The 23,033-nt window shown below is 36.5% G+C and overlaps 1 long non-coding RNA gene across 1 annotated transcript; it reads left to right on the top strand.

Moving 5' to 3' along the window:
- Positions 1-1,518: 1,518 nt before the first annotated feature.
- LOC129925173 (uncharacterized) lies at positions 1,519-22,678 on the top strand. The gene is made up of 4 exons (XR_008776950.1): positions 1,519-1,607; positions 11,636-13,064; positions 16,881-17,024; positions 22,383-22,678. It is a non-coding gene; the product is annotated as an uncharacterized LOC129925173 (long non-coding RNA).
- The last annotated feature ends 355 nt before the right edge of the window (positions 22,679-23,033 follow it).

The raw sequence follows: 23,033 nt of genomic DNA, 5'->3' as shown, positions 1-23,033 counted from the left end.
AAGTGAAGGAGTTAAAGCAGTAAACAAAGTCTGACACTTCATCCCCACATCTTGCTGAAGTGAAGGAGTTAAAGCAGTAAACAAAGTCTGACACTTCATCCCCACATCTTGCTGAAGTGAAGGAGTCAAAGCAGTAAACAAAGTCTGACACTTCATAAGACCCCACATCTTGCTGAAGTGAAGGAGTTAAAGCAGTAAACAAATTCTGACACTTCATCCCCACATCTTGCTGAAGTGAAGGAGTTAAAGCAGTAAACAAAGTCTGACACTTCATCCCCACATCTTGCTGAAGTGAAGGAGTTAAAGCAGTAAACAAAGTCTGACACTTCATCCCCACATCTTGCTGAAGTGAAGGAGTTAAAGCAGTAAACAAAGTCTGACACTTCATTAGACCCCACATCTTGCTGAAGTGTAGGAGTCAATGCAGTAAACAAAGTCTGACACTTCATCCCCACATCTTGCTGAAGTGAAGGAGTCAAAGCAGTAAACAAAGTCTGACACTTCATAAGACCCCACATCTTGCTGAAGTGAAGGAGTCAAAGCAGTAAACAAAGTCTGACACTTCATTAGACCCCACATCTTGCTGAAGTGAAGGAGTCAAAGCAGTAAACAAAGTCTGACACTTCATTAGACCCCACATCTTGCTGAAGTGAAGGAGTCAAAGCAGTAAACAAAGTCTGACACTTCATCCCCACATCTTGCTGAAGTGAAGGAGTCAACAGCAGTAAACAAAGTCTGACACTTCATCCCCACATCTTGCTGAAGTGAAGGAGTCAACAGCAGTAAACAAAGTCTGACACTTCATCCCCACATCTTGCTGAAGTGAAGGAGTCAAAGCAGTAAACAAAGTCTGACACTTCATTAGACCCCACATCTTGCTGAAGTGAAGGAGTCAAAGCAGTAAACAAAGTCTGACACTTCATCCCCACATCTTGCTGAAGTGAAGGAGTCAACAGCAGTAAACAAAGTCTGACACTTCATCCCCACATCTTGCTGAAGTGAAGGAGTCAACAGCAGTAAACAAAGTCTGACACTTCATCCCCACATCTTGCTGAAGTGAAGGAGTCAACAGCAGTAAACAAAGTCTGACACTTCATCCCCACATCTTGCTGAAGTGAAGGAGTCAACAGCAGTAAACAAAGTCTGACACTTCATCCCCACATCTTGCTGAAGTGAAGGAGTCAACAGCAGTAAACAAAGTCTGACACTTCATCCCCACATCTTGCTGAAGTGAAGGAGTCAACAGCAGTAAACAAAGTCTGACACTTCATCCCCACATCTTGCTGATACCAATCAGCGATATTTCACCTTGAGGTTTTTTCTATAACTATCAATCAACTTGGTATATTGTTTTTAACTCTAGAATAATACATCATTAAAACATGCTATGAAACTGAAATAGTATAGCTATACATAATACACGACCGTTTTTATACAGCTATCTGATGGTGTACTTTGCATACAGATTGGTCGATTTTAATCTTTAACAAAGTTTTTCTTGTATTAATCTTTATCTAGGCAAGATGACAGCAGTAAACATGTCTATTGAGTCACTTTGTAGGCTGCTGAGTTTGTTGTGCAGTGAACAGAACTAGACTTGGCGAAAGGTAACAATGATCCAACTTTTTAAATAATCACGTTACAATATTGATAAAAAGAAACGGGACAAACTCAAATTATTTCTAGACCTATATGTAATTCTGTCTGAACGAAAACAACAGCTATTGGCATGAGTAACGTGACGAAATTTAATCAAAATAGATCGTTTAATTAGCTAGTCACGTGGTACGTCCTATCGCCTCGTGGTACAGCGCCCCCCCCCCCCCCAACATACACACACTATGTCAACCTCTGACGTTCAAACACTCAGTTATTGTCACGTGACTAGAACCCCCTCGAGAACTTACGTATATAGTTCAGTGCTAGGGAGCCATTGAACTGATTGATTTTTTCATTAAAAAAAAAAGTAAAATGTAAAATACTCCAATGATTCCCCCCCCCCCAACCCGCTGCTCTAGAGCTGCTTATCTACAGAAGATCATCTCATTATTCTGTTTGCTATGGCACACATAATGGGAGTAGTTAAATATGGAAGATCGTGTCTTTATTTGGACATTGAATTTATTCTGCGGACTGCTACACTTCTAATATCAAAGACAATTTTTTGTTGTTGTTTTCCTCTATTTAAATGTTTTGTTGGCATTGTCTTTGAAGTCAGCTTCGGTAATTTGAGTTTTGTTTTTTAAAAAGAAGAAAAAGTGAACATGTAACAAAACATCTCTTCCCAGTAGCATGGAATTAATGGCCGATCATTAAAAAAAATAAAACAGTGTCCTGAGCGGGTCCGCTCCATGATCACATAGAGGTCATAGACTACTGAGGGATTTCTCCCAGCTGGCAGGCGTTAACACTCCAAGTGCTGTCTGAAGATTCCTCAAAGTATGAGACCTTTACTGGGAATCGGATCTAAAGATCAAGGATCCAAAACTTTTTGTGTGGTGGAACTATTTTTGTTTAAACACTAACCCCAGTTAACCTTAACCTTGTCTAAAGTTTCATATTGTCCATAGTTTGCTGAACAAGTATTATTGACACTAAAAAATACCTAGGTATTTGACATATACATATTTTTTATGTTAGTGCAGGGGCTTTCAACCTGCGGTCGCGACCCCCTAGGGGTCGATTGACGATTGGCCAGGGGTTACCTAAGATCATCGAAAATAAGGATTGTTGTTTTTTTCGATTCTTCTATTGCTGTGAAAGGGGGTGGGGGTCGCGACAGAGTGGGGGGGGGGGGGGTTGCAAAAAGGGGTCGCCGAGATTAAGAAGTTTAGAACCGTTGTGTTAGTGCTATCTCCGTTATCTGCTCTTTGTTTACACATGTTTACACCGTCTAAATAGAACGAGAAAGAAAAAGAAGAGAAAGTGATAAGAAGAAATGAAGTAGCGATTAAATGGAAACTAACGAAAGGCGTAAGAAAGTAAAAAGCTGAGCTTTGTGCAGATATTGAAATAAATTCACAAAATAAACACTATCAAAGATGCATATTGAAAGATCATTGTTGCCAACTACAAAATAAAAATGACTTTGTGCTACAAACGAAAGAGACTACAAATGTGATTCTACAGTACTAAGAAGAACACAAATGTGACTCTACAGTACTAAGAAGAACACAAATGTGACTCTACAGTACTAAGAAGAACACAAATGTGACTCTACAGTACTAAGAAGAACACAAATGTGACTCTACAGTACTAAGAAGAACACAAATGTGACTCTACAGTACTAAGAAGAACACAAATGTGACTCTACAGTACTAAGAAGAACACAAATGTGACTCTACAGTACTAAGAAGAACACAAATGTGACTCTACAGTACTAAGAACACACATGTGACTCTACAGTACTAAGAAGAACACAAATGTGACTCTACAGTACTAAGAAGAACACAAATGTGACTCTACAGTACTAAGAAGAACACAAATGTGACTCTATAGTACTAAGAAGAACACAAATGTGACTCTACAGTACTAAGAAGTACACAAATGATTACATTTGTCAGAAATACTTTGCTTATCACTACCGATCCGTACATCGGTTACACCAAAAAGGTTGCTGCTAATGTATTTGTCTTCCTGTATGAAAATCGTCAATATGTAATAAAACACTCCAACAACAAGGGCGACAACATATGTTCTCAAAACTGAAATGGTATAGGCAAGAACGAAACAAAGATTGTTGCAACGTAGATCTAAATCTTCAGCCTCTGTTTGTTGAATGCATTTTTAAATGTTCCTTTCTCCCTGAGCACTTTGTTAGTTTTGGCTTAGAGACTTATCTCTGAGACATGACTGTGTACTGGTACATCGTGGAGCCTGTCTGACAGAGTGTAACAGATGCAGTGCAACGATTGAGAGAGAGAGAGAGACGTAGACATAGAGGTAACGAGAGAGACAGAGGTCTATGTGACAGACATTCGATTCCTCAAGAGAGAAAGTCTAGCGATAATTTGCATCTTTACTTATACCAGAATCGGTGTGTGTGTGGGGAGGGGGAGTTGCCCACACAGAACATACACACAAACACACATACACACACAGAAAAACAAACCCATGTGGAAAAAAAATATCCATTGTGTGTTTCCTTGGGAGGATGTAAACAGGGGCAAACAACTGCCATCAAACGAATGACAATGTCAGGTGGTAATGTCCCTTTAATTGCCATCTGGGTCTGAAAACCACAGACTGGAGATGTATGAAGAATCTTCTATTTAATACCGACCCATAGTTAAAAGACACGAAGACTTTCTAAAGAACATATAGATTTTCTAAAGAACATGAAGACTTTCTAAAGAACATGTAGATTTTCTAAAGAACATGTAGATTTTCTAAAGGATATGAAGACTCTAAAGAATATGAAGACTTTCTAAAGGACATGCAGACTTTCTCAAGGTCATGCAGACTTTGTAAGACTATTTTTTACTAGGTCATAGTATAATATATCAAAGACACTGTTAACACTTTATAAATCTGTCACACGGAAGATGTTCCGATAAAAGAAAGTGAACCCCCCCCCCCCATGATTTGTGTGACTTAAGACGTAAGCGAAAAAAAAAAAAGTCCAAACCCCTTTGACCCCCTTACCCTAATCATCCCTTGTTTACACAACAAGGAAGTCTAGCGGCGCCCTGCAAGACGTATAGACACTTTTTGTTTCTCTTAAGTTGAACACATTATTTTACTGTGTGTGTACGTCATTTGTGTTGTCAATCAAAGCAATTTTGTGTCGAATTTCCTTTGTACTTATTTTATTTCTCTTACTTCTTTATTACTTTTCCTTACTTGATCTTTACTTTTTGATTACTTGATCTTTACTTTTTCATTACTTGATCTTTACTTTTTGATTACTTGATCTTTACTTTTTCATTACTTGATCTTGACTTTTTCATTACTTGATCTTGACTTTTTCATTACTTGATCTTGACTTTTTCATTACTTGACCTTTACTTTTTCATTACTTGTTCTTTACTTTTTGATTACTTGATCTTTAATTTTTCACTTTACTTTTTTATTACTTAATCTTTACTTTTTCATTAAGAGATCTTGACTTTTTCATTACTTGATCTTTACTTTTTCACTTTACTTTTTCATTACTTGATCTTTACTTTTTCACTTTACTTTTTTATTACTTAATCTTGACTTTTTCATTACTTGATCTTTACTTTTTCATTACTTGACCTTTACTTTTTCATTACTTGTTCTTTACTTTTTCATTACTTGATCTTTACTTTTTCATTACTTGATCTTTACTTTTTCATTACTTGTTCTTTACTTTTTCATTACTTGATCTTTACTTTTTCATTACTTGATCTTTACTTTTTCATTACTTGACCTTTACTTTTTCATTACTTGACCTTTACTTTTTCATTACTTGTTCTTTACTTTTTCATTACTTGACCTTTACTTTTTCATTACTTGACCTTTACTTTTTCATTACTTGATCTTTACTTTTTCATTACTTGTTCTTTATTGTTTTCCTTATTCTCGGCACTTCTTCCTTCCTTCTTCTATTCCCACCCACCCACACACACACACACTAAAATAATCAGGGATGCTAACAGTGCATGATTTGTCTAGGACTCAGATCTGTGACGAAGAATGCCGAGCCTGGAGTAAATTCAATTTGTATTTTGGGATGCTGTCTCGCCAATAGTCCAGTAATCGTATAACGTCTCATAAAATGCTACTTATTGGGGGACCACTATGGGAGCAGGCTACCCATTAGTTTATTCAGTACATGTCTGTATCACGAAAATAAAAAGAAACTATTGTGCTAGTGAAAAATGTATGTATATGACATACTGATATGTGCCTCATACTACAGCAAATTGACGTAACATAAGAAATACCTCAGCATATTATCTGATATATATATATATAGTAGAAATAAGGCGTATGTATGTATGTATGTATGCATGTATGTATGTATGTATGTATGTATGTATGTATGTATGTATGTATGTATGTATGTATGTATGTATGTCCCGCATATAAATCAAAACCGTTTGACCAATGTTGATAAAACTTGGCATAGATGTTCCTTAGATGATGTTGAAGTCCGTAGTGTATGTTTAATGCCCCGCCCACAACGGAAGGCCCTAAAAGTAATATAAAAAATACCTAAATATATCTCTACTCGTCAACCGGCGGCGTAGCATTCGCCGCTATTTTTGCAGGGTCGTCCTTAGGCCACTGTAACCTATGCGACTGCAGTGGGCCCCGTACTTTCATAGGACCCACGCTAATTCTAGGAGTATAAATTATTAAATTAAACCATTTTTATAACTTATAACAAATTTCCCGCGGAATCCTGTCGATTTACCAGGAGCTCCTGGAAATCTGAAATTGCAAAATATACGAAAAAGTCCTGGAAATATCCGGAAATTATTAAAATGTTTAGAAAACTCATACCTATCTCCTGAAATATATAGACAAAATTGTCATTTTGGGGTGTCATTCAATATGGAAAACGCCAATTCCTACGCGCGATAAAAAAATGGCTTTATGCAAAACCCGTAATTGTGGAATCTAGTGAAAGAAGCTTCTCGCGCCTCAAACTAATGAAGAATTACTTGAGGACATCATTAAGAGACATTTTCACTTCTTCGACTGCTGTATCTTTCTATGAAGCATCTGAATAGTGATACTTTTCTTCGACACGTTCATGGTCTCCTTTGTTTTCAGTGCTCTTATCAGGTTTCTTCTTAAATGATAAGGATTATGAAATAAACTACCCTATATACCAAGTTACTTCCTTATAGTAACACGGCACTAGTCAGCGCTATGGAAGCTACTCCTTGAAGTTGAGACTAACCCCGCACGGAAAGAGTTAATACTCTGTGTGGAATACATACAACAGGGTCACTAACTTATATAACAACAGGAAAAGCAAGATTACATGGAAGTGACGTAATATTTAATTTATTTAAAAACAAATTTCGGACACTCATTTGGGGGACCCTCAAGTGGGGGCCCGGGGAGATCTTCAAATTCTCCTCCCCCACAACCGGAAGGCCCTAAAACTAATATTTAAAAAATACCTAAATATATATCTACTAAGAACAACCTAAGAAATGAAAAGATTGGGAAAGATTTTGAAATGAACAGGAAAAAAAATGTATATTTCAAGAGCAAGGGGAATAACCTCGTTCAGAAAAAATGTAATTTAAAAAATGTTATCGAATTCAGGAAAGAGGCATCAAGTTCTAGAAATAACTAAACCAAGAAGCTTGTGAATACTTCTCTTTATATAAAATGGCGTATTCTTGTAGAATATATATATATATTTAAAATTAATATCACAAATTTTACATAAAAGAATGGACGGGCCTTCCATTGAATAAGGTTCTATCTAAGGCAAAAGACAGAGAGGAATGGAGAAAGACGGTCGACAAATCTTGCATGGTGCCCCCAACTGTTCAACAGACTAAGAGATAGGTAAAGGTAAAATAACAAATTTTGAGATTCTACATTGTAATGTAAACATTTGAACATATCAAAAGTGTTTGTCATTTTTATCATTGGATCCTCTTTGCGCTAAAACATAAGCACAGATCTATTTCAGTGAACATTTTAGTCAAAAACAAGATACCACGAGCTGAATTTATTGACAATCTCATTCTGTTTATTTCACTATCATTGCATTGCCTAGTGATTGGCATATTCGATTTGTCTCGATTTTATTAAAATACTCAGGCCTCAAAGTGAACCAGATAACCGCAAATATTTCATGTTGAAATTTTGTCTGACAAAAAAAAATTGGACTGAGTCATTGTAATTTTCACTCAATCCTGGCATCATTTCCTGTCCTCCGAGCTGCATCCTCCTTGTCAGTTCATGTTAGACACTGAAGATATTTAATAATGTCCAAATCTAGATCTAGTATCACACAAAATATTGACAGAATATTACTTTCATGCTTCCTTCCGTAATTCAATCCCAGGACGCTTCTAATTTCATTTATAACTGTCGTCTGCTGTCTCATTCATAATATAAAAACTTATACCGGCATTTTTTTTCACAATTTTTACTGCACCATGAAGCAGATTTTGAAGCAACTTGTTTTAGGGTGGATCTAAGGTTCGAAAGCAAAATTCTAGGTAAAGTTTATTTTAGACATCTTTTTGCTTTCAGACAATCTTTTTTATATGACCAATAAGCAGGACTGGACTTAGACGTGATAAGGCTCTAAGCCATTTGAGATAGGGCGCCCAATATAAGTCCAGATACTTAATGTCATTGCCAAACGCACATGTTGGGATACCAAGAGTGTTAAAGTGATATACAGTTATGACGTATAGAGATAGTGAAATAATAAAAATCACTATTATTCATAGAAAAATTCACACGGACTATCTTTAGCCTCCCATTAAGTTTTAGATTACGGAGTAAATAAGTCATGGTATTTACTGAAGGTAATTCTGATGACCCAATGTCCAATGAATGCCTGGCATCACAGCCTAAGTGACGAAATCAAAGAATTCCTTTTTATGAATTTAAATAATTTAATCTTTAAATAGAAATAGAAATATTAACACACAATATAACTTATTTTTAATACTAAAAGTAGACTTAACATGAAGCTTGAAACTTAGTGACTGACCCCGCTTATTTTCTTTCCTTATTGCTTCTAAAATTAGCTTTTCTAACAGGAATGAATCAGATTCTTCTACTGAAAAGATCCGTGATTATTTTTACCTCCCTTGGCTATTTTTGGTTCTATTGGAAAATAACTGTAGTTTCTCCAAATGTAAACTTGTTTATTGTTAATGTAACAATCTTGAAACTTATTAATACGCGACAGTAGCTTATACTTTAATCCTGCAATGCTGATAATGTAAAAGAAAAATATAAATGTGCCAATTGGGTGTCCATTGTAGCTACCGCAAGGATAAAGAAAAGTAGGTGCGAAAAAAAAGTTCATGACCTTTTAAAAAGTGAATATTTTGAAAGGAACTTGTGTAGTGTGTTATATCTAAGGCTTATGCGGTGGCTGAGTTAAAGAAAATGTGTATGACTAATTTTTTGAAATGAAATGGTGATGACATGAAGTAACACCAAAAAGAAAAGTTGAGAACCTCGACCTCAGAGTGTCCTTTTTCTTGTCTGTGGTTTATACTTTCTCCTCGTGTGGCTATAAATATATTCTTACGTCGCTCGTCATTTAAAAAACCACTGCTGCACATTGCTACGCAAGTCCAATTAACCATCTTCTGAAGTCCAGGCTGACCCTTGAGTACTGGACAAATGCAACTGCTCACATTTTATATCAAGACATTGGATCTCTTAATGTCATGCTATCATCTGGTCCAAAAATATCGCAATTCTATTCCGGGAACAACTTTTCCTACGGCTCCTAACACAAAAACATAGCGAGATTTGTTTGTTGTCGTTGTTTTCTGAGATTACACTTTTTGTATTGTTTTGTTTTTATTTCATTTGGCTAACACAAAATTTTTTCTTGCTTTGTCAACGGAAAGAAAAAAAGATGCAAAAGGTGTAAAAAGCAACAATTTTAGTAAGTGTTTCTATATTAAGACTCTATCATTTGAAGAGTGTCGAGTTTCGATCAAATACGCTGGAGTCAAGACGTCTAAAAGAATAGCATGACGTCATTTCCGGTCTTGAAAAAGAAAATTTGTTTCTCGATATGTTAAGGAATGTTTTGGAATGATTTACGGTTAAAGATCGCTGCAAAGCCTTACAATGATTAAGGTTTCGTTTCTTTTGTTTAAGCTAAAGATAATAATTTAAATTGCCAAAAGTGAAATAAAAAATGAACATATCCAGTCTAGTCAATAGTACTGGAGAGTCTCTGTTCTGTCTCTGGACTTAATTATATAATTTTTTTTCAAAATAGGGGTGTATATGTAGTAGTAAACAAATCATACATAAGATTTGTTCCGCCATTTTGTCTCAAAGATACAATTTTTTAGTTTACTTTTCCAGAACTGACCAACTGACAGATACCTTTTAACACAACTGACTCTATGTTAAGCTATGAGTCAGATGAAAGCCGTGGACAACAGACATTGTTTTCAGTATGTGGGTGACTATTAAAGACTATTGGTCAGTAAAACGAAAGGCCAGAATTGACCCCCAAGGGTCAGCTTTCCGTCCGCTGTTTTCCTATAGGGCCCCATTTAACACCAGGCGAGGAAAACATTTTGAAAGCTTTAAATCAATACCTCTGAAAGATCGTGGGCTCTGTCCCAAAGGGGGAGTCTCTCGGTCTGTCCAACCAATATGAAAAATGATTGCCAGTCCTTAGAGCCATACTTTATTTATCTCCCTTTCCACTAGTTTCACAGCGTCTTAATGTCTAGTTTCAAACAACAAAAAATTGAGCCACTGCTTCGCAGTGATGCATCTTTCAGTATCTTATCTTATAGGAATGGTCTCTTGTAAACATTGAGGGGTATAGACACATAATAGATGACACCTAGATTTTGTTAAAAGTATAATCGAAGATGCTGCTAATTTAGCTTTTATTTTCCACACACTAAATCTTATTTAAGGACCATTTAGGGATAGATCTTTAGTTAAAATGGTAAGATATAGTAAATCTATCTACGAGCAAATTGCCCCTAACTGACTTATCTCGAATTATCTGGAGCCTCCGAAAGGATTTACATGAAATGTATTTTGTACACAGCTTTGTCTTACCATTTTTTTGTGCTCACCAAGAACTGATTTGGATTGGTTCGCTATCTAACCACTATATTCAAACAAAAAAATGTAAGCCGGTATTACCATTTGTATTTATGTTCACGTAATTCCTGACTTGGCCATATTGAAATATCGCCTTAGTCAACAATCAAAGAAAATATTTGAGCTACAAGCGATTAGAAATTTGACTCTATAAGTGCTGAAAACTGCCCAAAAAGATTTATTTAAATATTTTGCTTAACAATGCTTCCGGGTCAACCAAAGTGCTTGATATTTATAGACGGACAGACAGACAGATAGACGGGCAGTCAGACAGACAGACCATAAGATTGATAGATAGATAGATAGATAGATAGATAGATAGATAGATAGATAGATAGATAGATAGATAGATAGATAGAGCCTTAAAAATCCTGTTTTTCCATTCTGTCTTAAGATGTAAACACATGTCGGTGACTAAAAAAAAAACATTGTGAGGGGGTAGCCTGGTAGGCGCGGTTGAGGGTTGGTTGAAGTGATAGAGATACTACCCTCATTAGTTAGACATCAATCAATACTCATCTCATTCTGGTCTGAGTCCTGCAAGACTTTGATCTTCAAGGGTTAATCACAAGAAATATACTGGACAACTTTCGAGCCAAACATAGGCTTAACCTACACTGTTTGTAACATCTTCAAAAGACTTTTTTTGTTGTTGTTTACCTAAACATCTAAGAAGTTTTTTGTTTGTTTGTTTGTTAGTCTCGTGCAAGAAGTGGTTCTAAAATTGTATCGATTTTTTAATTTAGTTTTACTTCTGTGTAATGCTTTTTTTTTCCTCTCCACTTTGTCCCTACTAAAAAAAAAAGATAACATTTTATGATTCACCGTTTAAATAAATAATATGCAATTTTTTGTTTTGTTTCAGTAGGAAATAGTCGAAAAGAATTGCAAGAATGTTTCTAAAGAAGGCAAATACAAGTTGAATCAATACGTAGAAAATATGAATAACAAAAGTCAAGTGGTGGTACTACAGGATAGAATGGTTCGAAAGATGAGTTAAAAAGTGAACATTGTATGTAAATAATGTCTTTCTGGTTGGGTTCAAACCCTGCTTTCCGTCCTGCCATGTGGTCCAGTTACGAATGAAAGCTAGAAACGTCTACAAAATTCTTCTACAAAGTTCTATCAAGCCAACTGTGGAAAATCTGAAAGAGTAACATCAGCTACCAAGTAAATTTAAAGCAGTACTCTTTGCTAACAGTCTCTGTACTCCAATATAGTTGTGAAAGTTGGACACTGAACGCTGAGACTGAAAGAAGAATCCAAGCCTTTGAGAGTCAATGCTACAGACAAATGCTGGGTATCAGATACCAGGAAATGAAAACAAATGCATTTGTACATCACTCTGGCTGGCTGAAGGCTGTGAAGAGACAAACGCTGAGCCGCTTAGACCCTAGTGTCAAAAGTCATCCTTCAAGGTCCAGTGGAGAGAGCACGAAGAAAAGATCGTCCAAAGAAAAGCTGGACAACGTCAAAGAATGGACCGGCCTCTCTTCTGATATCCTGAAACAGCTGCTGATCAGGGAAAAATGGCGGGATATAGTTACGCCACAGGACCCCTAGGACGAAAGTCGAGGAATAGATGAGATGATGAGATCTCGAGCAAACAAGATGCTTAAACTTGTGTGATGTTAAGAATCCCAAGATTTGGTTTTGTAGCATTTAGACCTATTAGAGCCTCAGTTGTTGTTGTTTTGTCAGACTTATGCAAGTCCAATTGATCAGCATTCTGAGAAAGAGTTCCAAGTCAATGCAACTTCTAGAACAAATCTTTCTGAATGCAATAATAAAAAGACCAAGGCAGTTGTCTGGGCTAGTTCAATTCAGTTCTCTTCATTCAAGTGAATAAGCTTTGTTCCGGTTATATTTTATTTATAACCGTAATTTAAAATTCATTTCGACATTTGGATTTATGTTGTTTTTCTAAGGATTGAGTTTTAGGATTCAAACTTCACCCAGCAAACATATAAACGTGCTTTACTTCCTCGACAAATACAAGTACGATTTCTGCGTTAATTGAGTTTGAATGTATCGAGTACACCTAAAACTAACAACCTTTAACAAAGAAAGTTGAAATTCTATAGTGACTAGTAACAATGTTGAAATGCTATAATGACAATCAATAAAGAATGTTGAAATTGTATTATGATCATCAACAAAGAATGCTGAGATCTTACAATGACCATCAAAAAAAGAATCCCAAGATCTTACAATGACTATCCACAAAGAATGTTGAACTCATTAATGACCAGTACCCTATTTTGTATAAAATTGACTTACATCTGCAAAAGCGTGTAAGTTTGTTCCAAATTTGTATCGTCTGCTACAGAGATGTTTTGTCAGAGTGAATGTTCGTTTTGTTGCCAGGACAGTTGTCGATAAGTCAGAATAATATTACTTCCTAACAGACTCTGTTTTAAAGATAATGTATTGCTGCCTTGAAATCTAAAGAGCTTTAAGGTTATGTAATCTTAACAAAAAGTATTTTTAAAGTTACCTTGTTGTACTTAGACCCCTGGTAAATATCGTTTTAAAATACTAAACAAACAGGCGCAAATAGTTTTATGTCATTTTTAATCAGCTATTGTGTTTGCAATGTTTTAAAACAGAAAAGTTCTACCTAGCATTAGGGTTTTAACGCTATAGTTTCAAGTCACTTACAGATCAATAGTGAACTTTCTGAACTTAAAAAGCGAGATGGCTGGGAAGTCCCACGCCAATCCCCGCCCTCAAGAAGATTGCATAAATTCAGTAATTGTTCTAAGAACTGATTAGCTCGCTGTTGCGGATGGATAATTTTCATTTTTTTTGTTCCTTTCTCTTTCATACCATTGGCTAATTCAATGTCATTAGTTTTACGTTAATTGTTGAACACAAAATAACAAAACAACATCTGTTTGAAGAATGGCAAGTAATTAGATTAAATTGCCTGGAAAATGGCAGCAAAATTAAAACATCTTTTTGAGAAGTTTTCAAATATTTACAAAGCTAGGGTTATCATTGTTTGATATTTGTTTGACGTCATCTAATGTTATCGCCAACTGACGTCCTTCAATCATTGTTTCTTCTTCTTCCTGTCTTTCGATACATATGTGCCAATGTATATTCTATGTCTCGTTGACAGTCAGTGAGGAGACATTTGAGCTAACCATTATTGTCGCCCACACTTAGTCCACTGGTAATAGCTCGAGGTAAGGACTTATCCCTTTACTAGTTTCTATTTTAGTTGCAGACTGGTATTTACTTTTTCGACTGTCGAATTCATTTACCAGACTGAACTATGACAACAGCAGACTCGAATCATTGTTTCAGAGAATATCCGTGCTAAGGAACTTAACCTCACAGACTTCAAGGCCTGTGGCAAGCACTTTATACGGAAGCTACAACTCAACAGCAGTCTTCTCTTAAAGCATGAAAACAGAGGAAGCTCTGAATGGGAAACAATTACTTGACAGATAGATCCAAGTCTCTTATACATGAGATAATATATACAGGCAGACAATTGGATGTTGAGCCCTACGCTCTACAATCCTATCCTAGTTCTTGTCCTAGCTAGATATTTTAATCATCGACTTAAACGCATGTTTTTGTTTTGTTTTTATTTGTGGGGAGTTAATACCAGATGCTGCATATAGTTGAATGACAGCCAGGAAAACCAACGACTTGGCAGAGTTTAAGTCATTAATTAATATGCATGACTAGATAGACACATGAAACGCGTAGTAAGTTTACTCTGTAATATTTAAGATAATATAAGATAAGATAAGATCTATCCTTAAGGAGAGAGAGCACGAAGAAAAGGCAGTCTATAGTAAAAGCTGGCTGAACAACGTCAAAGAATGGACCAGCCTCTCTCCTGGTATTCTGCTAAGAACACCTGCTGACGGGAACAGGTGGAGAGATTTGGTTACACAGGACCTCTAAGTCACGAGATATGTTATCTACGATTACAGAGAAAGTTGTGAAGTAGACGCTTAGGACTTTGTTACGATGGTCAGGAGTTCGAATCCTGTCCGCTACCATTTCCTAGAGCTAGAGCGTAATAATTCTCATTTTTTGAAGGAACGTCTGAAAAAAAAAAGTGTGACGTTCTATCACTCTGGATCAAAGTGTGACGTTCTATCACTCTGCATCAAAGTGTGACGTTCTATCACTCTCCATCAAAGTGTGACGTTCTATCACTCTGGATCAAAGTGTGACGTTCTATCACTCTGGATCAAAGTGTGACGTTCTATCACTCTGGATCAAAGTGTGACGTTCTATCACTCTGGATCAAAGTGTGACGTTCTATCACTCTGGATCAAAGTGTGACGTTCTATCACTCTGCATCAAAGTGTGACGTTCTATCACTCTGGATCAAAGTGTGACGTTCTATCACTCTGGATCAAAGTGTGACGTTCTATCACTCTGCATCAAAGTGTGACGTTCTATCACTCTCCATCAAAGTGTGACGTTCTATCACTCTGGATCAAAGTGTGACGTTCTATCACTCTCCATCAAAGTGTGACGTTCTCTCACTCTGGATCAAAGTGTGACGTTCTCTCACTCTGGATCAAAGTGTGACGTTCTCTCACTCTGGATCAAAGTGTGACGTTCTCTCACTCTGGATCAAAGTGTGACGTTCTATCACTCTGGATCAATTTCATATCAAACTTACACCAGTGCTAAAGCAATGTTTGTTTTAATAATAATGATAGCAACGTCTGAGATCAAATGTAATGTTTAAACAGCTAACTTTTCCTCAAATTAAGGCTTGGCATAACAAGAAATGTTACACTTTTAACTCTTTACTGTTCATGTCAAATGAAATGTAACCTAAATCATTCACCGCCACATCTGGCTTACGGTGATCAAAGTGTTAATGTACAAGTGATAAATTAAATTAACTTAATTTGTATTGTTGTTTTTTTTTCCTACTCATTTCATGAAATTGATACACAAGATTTCATTACGTGAATAAAAGACTAATCAACCACATTAATGACAACCACATTAATGACAACCACATTTTAGAGCCGCTACTTTAGTACGCTGAGCTAATCAATATCAGAACTCGCCTGGCCACAGCTCTAGACCGACACGACACTGGTTTTATGTATCTCGTCTGACATATAAAAGGGACCTTTTGGTTACCCACGGGAAATATCATGATGACAAATGAATATATACAAACAAGGTAATACGTGATTACGACTTCTGGGTAATTAAACATTCATAATGAGTATCTTTGTTAGATAGAGGCGCCATTCTTATAACTTGGAACAGAAAATATCATATAAATTACATTGTTTTGGGGTTATAGCTCTGTACACACTTATTCATCGTCTACCAGGAAGTTTGGGCCATATTTCTCACAACACTCAACTCTAAACATCTGAAACCAATCAGAATCAAATGTGCACGTGATTGAAATGAAATGACGTCTGTGTTTCAAATGTTTCTACAGAAATAAAGATTACTACGGGGACCGAACCCAAACCTTATGAAGGACGACATGGGATGAGGGCGGTCGGGGTTTAAACCCGAAACCATTGTGACTAATGATCGCATATCACACGACCAGGCAGCCATTTTTGTTCTTAGACTATGCCGATTAACAATTACTTTTTTTCCAATGGAATTCCAACTGAATTAAGGCTGGGTAAAGTGCTAGTGTCGAAAACTAGCTTCATGACTTGTTGAAAGCCAAATTAATTGTTTGCATGAATTTAAAAAAAAAAAACTAAGATGTTTCGACGGAGTACAATATAAATATTAAATGGCTGGTTCTCAAGTAAAACTGGAGAAATCGTGCACTCGATCTAATCGTCATTCTTGCTATATTCAGCACTTTAACAAGTTTATTTAATGAGTTTGTTTTGTTTAGAAAAGTGTGGGAAAACACGGAAGCTGTGAAAACATGGAGGTCTGCCCGGTTAATTGCTAATGTTTAATATAAAAGTCTGACAGTTAATTGCTACATTTAATATAAAAGTTATGAAAAAAAAATTTTAATGTATATATTGTTGTTGTTTTTTGTTAAAGTCAACAATATTTAATGAGATGAACCAAGTTTCTTTTAAGACAAGAAAGACAATTGGCTGTTTGTTTGTTTTTTCTTTCTCTTTTAGTGAGAATGATCAACATTGATTACATGCCCATGATCAGAGATCGTCTCTTGAAGGCCATTTGTGGTATTAGCTGTGCTGTAAAGGTATTGGGTAAATGAACTCTGACCTCGTTGCTCGTACTTACAGACGGAACTACTGGTCAAGGTTAGAAGCTCAAACGATGTTTTAGTATCAATACTATGATGATCAATCTGAAATCAATTAAGTTAGGTGCTGAAAAAATAAATAATGTATTCAGTACAATGTCTGAATGAGAGAAAATAACGAGTTAAATATTTGGAAATAAAACCAAGTCCTGACCTAGGCACGAACCTTCGACCTGGCGACTCTGTTTAGTCTGTCTCTGTCTGTGGTATTTTACGTCATTAGAGACAGTTTTTTCCTTTAGCAACTTCTCTTGTGTCTATGAGGCAAATGCTTGATACACAGCTGCGGTCACAGGTTGGGTATCTGTAATCACCAGGCTATGTCGCACTTTCACATAGAGTCATGCCTAGTTACTAGACCTCTTCATGCCTAGTTACTAGACCTCTTCATGCCTAGTTACTAGACCTCTTCATGCCTAGTTACTAGACTTCTGATATGTCATCTATACCACATTAAGTCTAAGTCATAGAACCATGCCTAGTTACTAGACCTCTTCATGCCTAGTTACTAGACCTCTTCATGCCTAGCTACTAGACCTCTTCATGCCTAGTTACTAGACCTCTTCATGCCTAGTTACTAGACCTCTTCATGCCTAGTTACTAGACCTCTTCATGCCTAGTTACTAGACTTCTGATATGTCATCTATACCACATTAAGTCTAAGTCATAGAACCATGCCTAGTTACTAGACCTCTTCATGCCTAGTTACTAGACCTCTTCATGCCTAGCTACTAGACCTCTTCATGCCTAGTTACTAGACCTCTTCATGCCTAGTTACTAGACCTCTTCATGCCTAGTTACTAGACCTCTTCATGCCTAGTTACTAGACTTCTGATATGTCATCTATACCACATTAAGTCTAAGTCATAGAACCATGCCTAGTTACTAGACCTCTTTATGCCTAGTTACTAGACCTCTTTATGCCTAGTTACTAGACCTCTTCATGCCTAGCTACTAGACCTCTTCATGCCTAGTTACTAGACTTCTGATATGTCATCTATACCACATTAAGTCTAAGTCATAGAACCATGCCTAGTTACTAGACCTCTTTATGCCTAGTTACTAGACCTCTTTATGCCTAGTTACTAGACCTCTTCATGCCTAGCTACTAGACCTCTTCATGCCTAGTTACTAGACCTCTTCATGCCTAGCTACTAGACCTCTTCATGCCTAGTTACTAGACCTCTTCATGCCTAGCTACTAGACCTCTTCATGCCTAGCTACTAGACCTCTCATGCCTAGTTACTAGACCTCTCATGCCTAGTTACTAGACCTCTTCATGCCTAGTTACTAGACCTTTTCATGCCTAGCTACTAGACCTCTTCATGCCTAGCTACTAGACCTCTCATGCCTAGTTACTAGACCTCTCATGCCTAGTTACTAGACCTCTTCATGACTAGCTACTAGACCTCCTCATGCCTAGTTACTAGACCTCTTCATGCCTAGCTACTAGACCTCTTCATGCCTAGCTACTAGACCTCTTCATGCCTAGTTACTAGACCTCTTCATGCCTAGTTACCAGACCTCTGATAAGTCATCTTCACCACATTAAGTCTAAAACGTAGAATCATGCCTGGTTACTAGACCTCTGATTGGGCTCTGATAGCTCATCTTCACCCCATGAAGACCTTTGCATTATAATATCCTTACGAAAACGCCCTCAAGCTCATTATACGTAAAGAGAAATGGGAAAAAAAGATTGCTTCAGAATGTTAGGGTTAATGATCATTTAATGTTTGCTGGATCAGAAAGTAACATTATGTCTCAGCATGTCTCAAACACTGTTAACCCTTGCCACCACTTCGTGTCTTTTCATAATGATTCAGTCCCTTTATTTGTGATTACAGTCACCATGACTACCAAACAGTGTTTCCGAATTTAAAAAAAAATGTCTGAGGGGACGCTCCCTGAGACGTGATTATTTTGTATAAAGCGTTCTCAATTCCGTGGTCTTTAAATCTCATGTGACCTAAGACTCAGATTTATCTATATATATCTTGGCTAATGAGAATTAGAATCCTTTATAGTTTCAAGTAGCAGCCTCTGTGGTTCATTGCATAGATGTGTTTGTTTGAGACTTTAGCAGTATTAGACCCTAGATATGTATAATTAAGTGTAGTATTTCGTTGTACTAATTCGAAGTGTACAATACAATATTGCACTAAAGTGACAATAAGAAGATAATTTACGATTGATAATAGGTATGGTAGGAATGGAAATAATAGTTACATTATTTCAATGAAATTTTGTTTGTATAGCTCCTCCTTCGTGTTCGAAGATTATCACATTTCTCATAACCTATGGACTCGTAGAGGACTAAAGTCCGATCTTCGCTTTAAAAAGCCGGCCGCATACGTGTCATAGGTAGGTTTGGTCAGTAGAGGGTTAGCCTGAGCTAGTATCTGGTGAACCTATCGTCTCTGTCCACCACCAGCATGTGAAGTCCAGTTGCGGCTGCATGGCGCTCAAGTCGAATTTGGACCACCAGGGCCATCAGGCGTCACCTAGCCAACGCCGTGGAACGTTTTGGAGCACTGTGGGACATGTAGAGCACACTGGTCATCCACTGCACCCCAAACCAGCTCCAGTTGTCTGGACTCTGTTCTGCCACTGGATTCAGCTGGCAAGAGGCGAGAGAGTGCAGCGCATATCTTCCTCACTTTCATAAATTTTCATTGCGCAAGTCACATTCTCATCTCCCACTGAGAGAAGAAGCAGGCCTATCTGCAAATGACCAAATCATTTTTTTTTGTAGAGATAAAAGAAAATCAGATGAAAACGTTGATGTAGGAAGTCATTCAAGAAAGGACCAAACGACAAAAGCCCAACAGCCTTGTTGATGTCTCCTAGATTAGTTCTTCTTCTTGTTTATATATATATACACACAAAATTCTCTCCCCTGGTCTATAAATAAAACAGAGGTTCTTGTAAATAAGTGTATAGACGTAGCCACTTCTTAGTGAAGGCGAAGAGTGAGTACAGTTTTGATATTCAAAATAATATAAAATAACTATCACAGCTTACATTCACAACAGAGAAGGCTGTTACATTCTGACACTGACCAGTTGTGTTTGGCTTTGAAACAAAAATGTTGAACATGTTGGTCCACTCTTTAATAGTTCATTCGTGTTGACTATTAATCATAGATCAGACTTTACATAAGATTAGGAGAGAGAAAGAGAGAGAGAGAGAGAGAGAGAGAGAATGATAAAAAGAAAGAAAGATAGTTAGAAAGAAAAAAAGAAGAAAGAAATGCACTGTTTTAGACCCACTGCTTACAATTTGTATGACGCAAGATGGCTGCTTTAGTTGTCAACTCTTATTGAGTGAAATAGAGATCTACGTCATTTTTTTTTTAATGTCTCTCTACTCACGTGGAAGCTATTTTCAATGTTGCAGACGATCATTTCACGGTCCATTAACTCCTTGGTAATATCAACATTTTGTCTGTTGTGCTTCTTTCTTAGTGGTCAAAGACAGATTGAAGGGGGTGGGGGGCGGAGGGTATCAAAAGTGTCTGAATCTATTTCTTACCGGAGACTGCGGAAATCTTTTGTTTGTCACTTTCCGACTAGAACAGGGCATATTAGGGCAAATAATTCAACAAAAAAAAAAGGGAAAGAAAGAATGTCTTTACAATATGTTTAGAAACAAAGGGGTGAGTAGTGGACTTGGAAGGAGCGGTTGACAGGCACATTTAGTGGGGAGAGAATACAGCTTTAAGTAATATAAGACCAGATAGCCTATAAGTGAGATACAATTTTAAAAACCATGTATATCAAAAGTGATTCGTTACTTTAGTCATATATAGAACTATCAAAGACAATGTTTTAAATTAGGTATAGGAAATATCTTTATAAATTTAGATATAAGCTCTTGTAATAGAGACGCTTGCATACGTTTGTACGTGCATGAAGTGCACAGTATTTACTCACATGGACATTTTTTTTTTATTTGTGTGCTGGCTCACGTTGTGGCGAATATTTTTTTGTTAAAGCTTAAATCAAAACCTTCCCAGCCCCACGCACACATCTCCTTGCTGTTCTTACAATAAGTTTTTCCCCCTAATTTTCTCGTGTAGAACTAGGTCTAGATCTAATCAGGTCTCACCGTCTTAGACCCGTGTCACCCCCCCCCCCCTTCCTCAATGTCACAACCTCTCCCTTTAACTTCTGGCTCTGTGGCTCCAGCTAACACTGCCCACGACTACAAACTTAATCCTATTTATAGCTATGACGTCAATTTAAATTTTTTAAAATGTTTCCTGCATTGGAATGTATTCACCACCTGAACAAAAAATAAAACTTACAAATAAAAAAGCTTAAACTGGATGCGGCAATTATCTTTAGTTGATATTTACTTAGCCCTATTCCATAAAAGATAATATATTTAAATTTACTAAACCAGTTTTAACTTTTTTTTCTTTGTCAATTTCATTTGGAAAAAAAAATTGGGTGCTCGTGAATGCATTATTCAATATCATAAAAAATACATAAGATACTTATAGTTTTCTAATATTTTCCTAATCATTTCACCCGTATGGAAGCGATATTTTCAGGGGAAGCAACTTCCTCACAAAACAGTAAAGATATATGAGTTGTCTCCTTCAAAAAGAAATAAATTTTTTCAACAATAAAAAATGTAATAAGGTTTCTTTAATATGACTTTTCCTTTTTAAGTCAACAGACTAAATCTTATAAATGGAAAAAAAAATGCGAAGCCGTGTTAAAATAAATGCAAGCGAAGCACAACCAACAATTTAATTATAGTGCTCAGAGTTTTTTTTTTTTTTTATAACATCACCAGCAGATCCCAGAGATATAAAGAGACAGTGATAATGGAAAGAAATAGGGACAGATGATAATGTGTGTTTGAGAGGCCTGGGTCACACTGGCTCCAAAATTCAAGTAAATAATCTGTGATCAATACAACAAATAATCATACATCACAAAAGAATTAACATGGAAATATATAAGTCAGAGATAAAAAGGTATGATAATTATGACAAAAGAGATAAATTGACCACAAAGACTCTAGACAAGCGGACAAGGCAATATTAAATCAGATAAGAATGATAGAAAGTACATATTTTAGTTATAAAAACATTCAGTCTATAATCGGAGAAATCTTTTTAACAAAATAAACACACACACACACACACGAAAGTTATATCTAATTTCAAGATAATAAAAGCTGTGAAGGTTTGAGAAGTAATCTATCTCTAAAAAGTTACTAGGAAATTTCAAGGAAACGAAGTTTACATCTATCTCTAAAAAGTTACTTGGAAATTTCGCGAAAACACGTTATTTTATAATATTAAAGACAAAAAAATATTATCTCTGTTTCTTTCTGCCAGCCTCCCTTCATTCCAACAAACTACGGTGTTACTCACCTGCATGTGTACAGATCTACTAAACTATGGTGTTACCCACCTGCATGTGTACAGATCTACTAAACTATGGTGTTACCCACCTGCATGTGTACAGATCTACTAAACTATGGTGTTACCCACCTGCATGTGTACAGATCCACTAAACTACGGTGTTGCTCACCTGCATGTGTACAGATCTACTAAACTATGGTGTTACCCACCTGCATGTGTACAGATCCACTAAACTACGGTGTTACTCACCTGCATGTGTACACATCTACTCAAGCAGTCGTGTAGATGTCTGGACTGGACGTGCCGTGTGGGTATGTAACGAAGAGTCCACTTGATCTGGTCTCATGTCCCAGCTCGTAGTAAGAATCACAACACGCTCCCCATGTCTTCAGAAGTCAGTTTTTAGTTTAATTGTGTACTTTTCAATCACTTACGCAATACTAAATTGTGACCTTCAAAATTGTTGCGTTTTTTTTTTGTGTTTTTATTTTTGTGTGTTAATTGATTTGTATTTGTACTTTAACTTTAAAAAACCGTAACTCCAGTCAAGAGAAATAACTTAATTTGTTGTTGATCTCTTCTCTATTATGTTGTGTTTTGTTTTTTATTTTTGTTGTGATTTTG

This window comes from Biomphalaria glabrata, chromosome 3 (assembly GCF_947242115.1).
Source record: "Biomphalaria glabrata chromosome 3, xgBioGlab47.1, whole genome shotgun sequence".
NCBI lineage: Eukaryota > Metazoa > Mollusca > Gastropoda > Planorbidae > Biomphalaria > Biomphalaria glabrata.
This window is presented reverse-complemented; position numbering and strand designations above follow the sequence as displayed.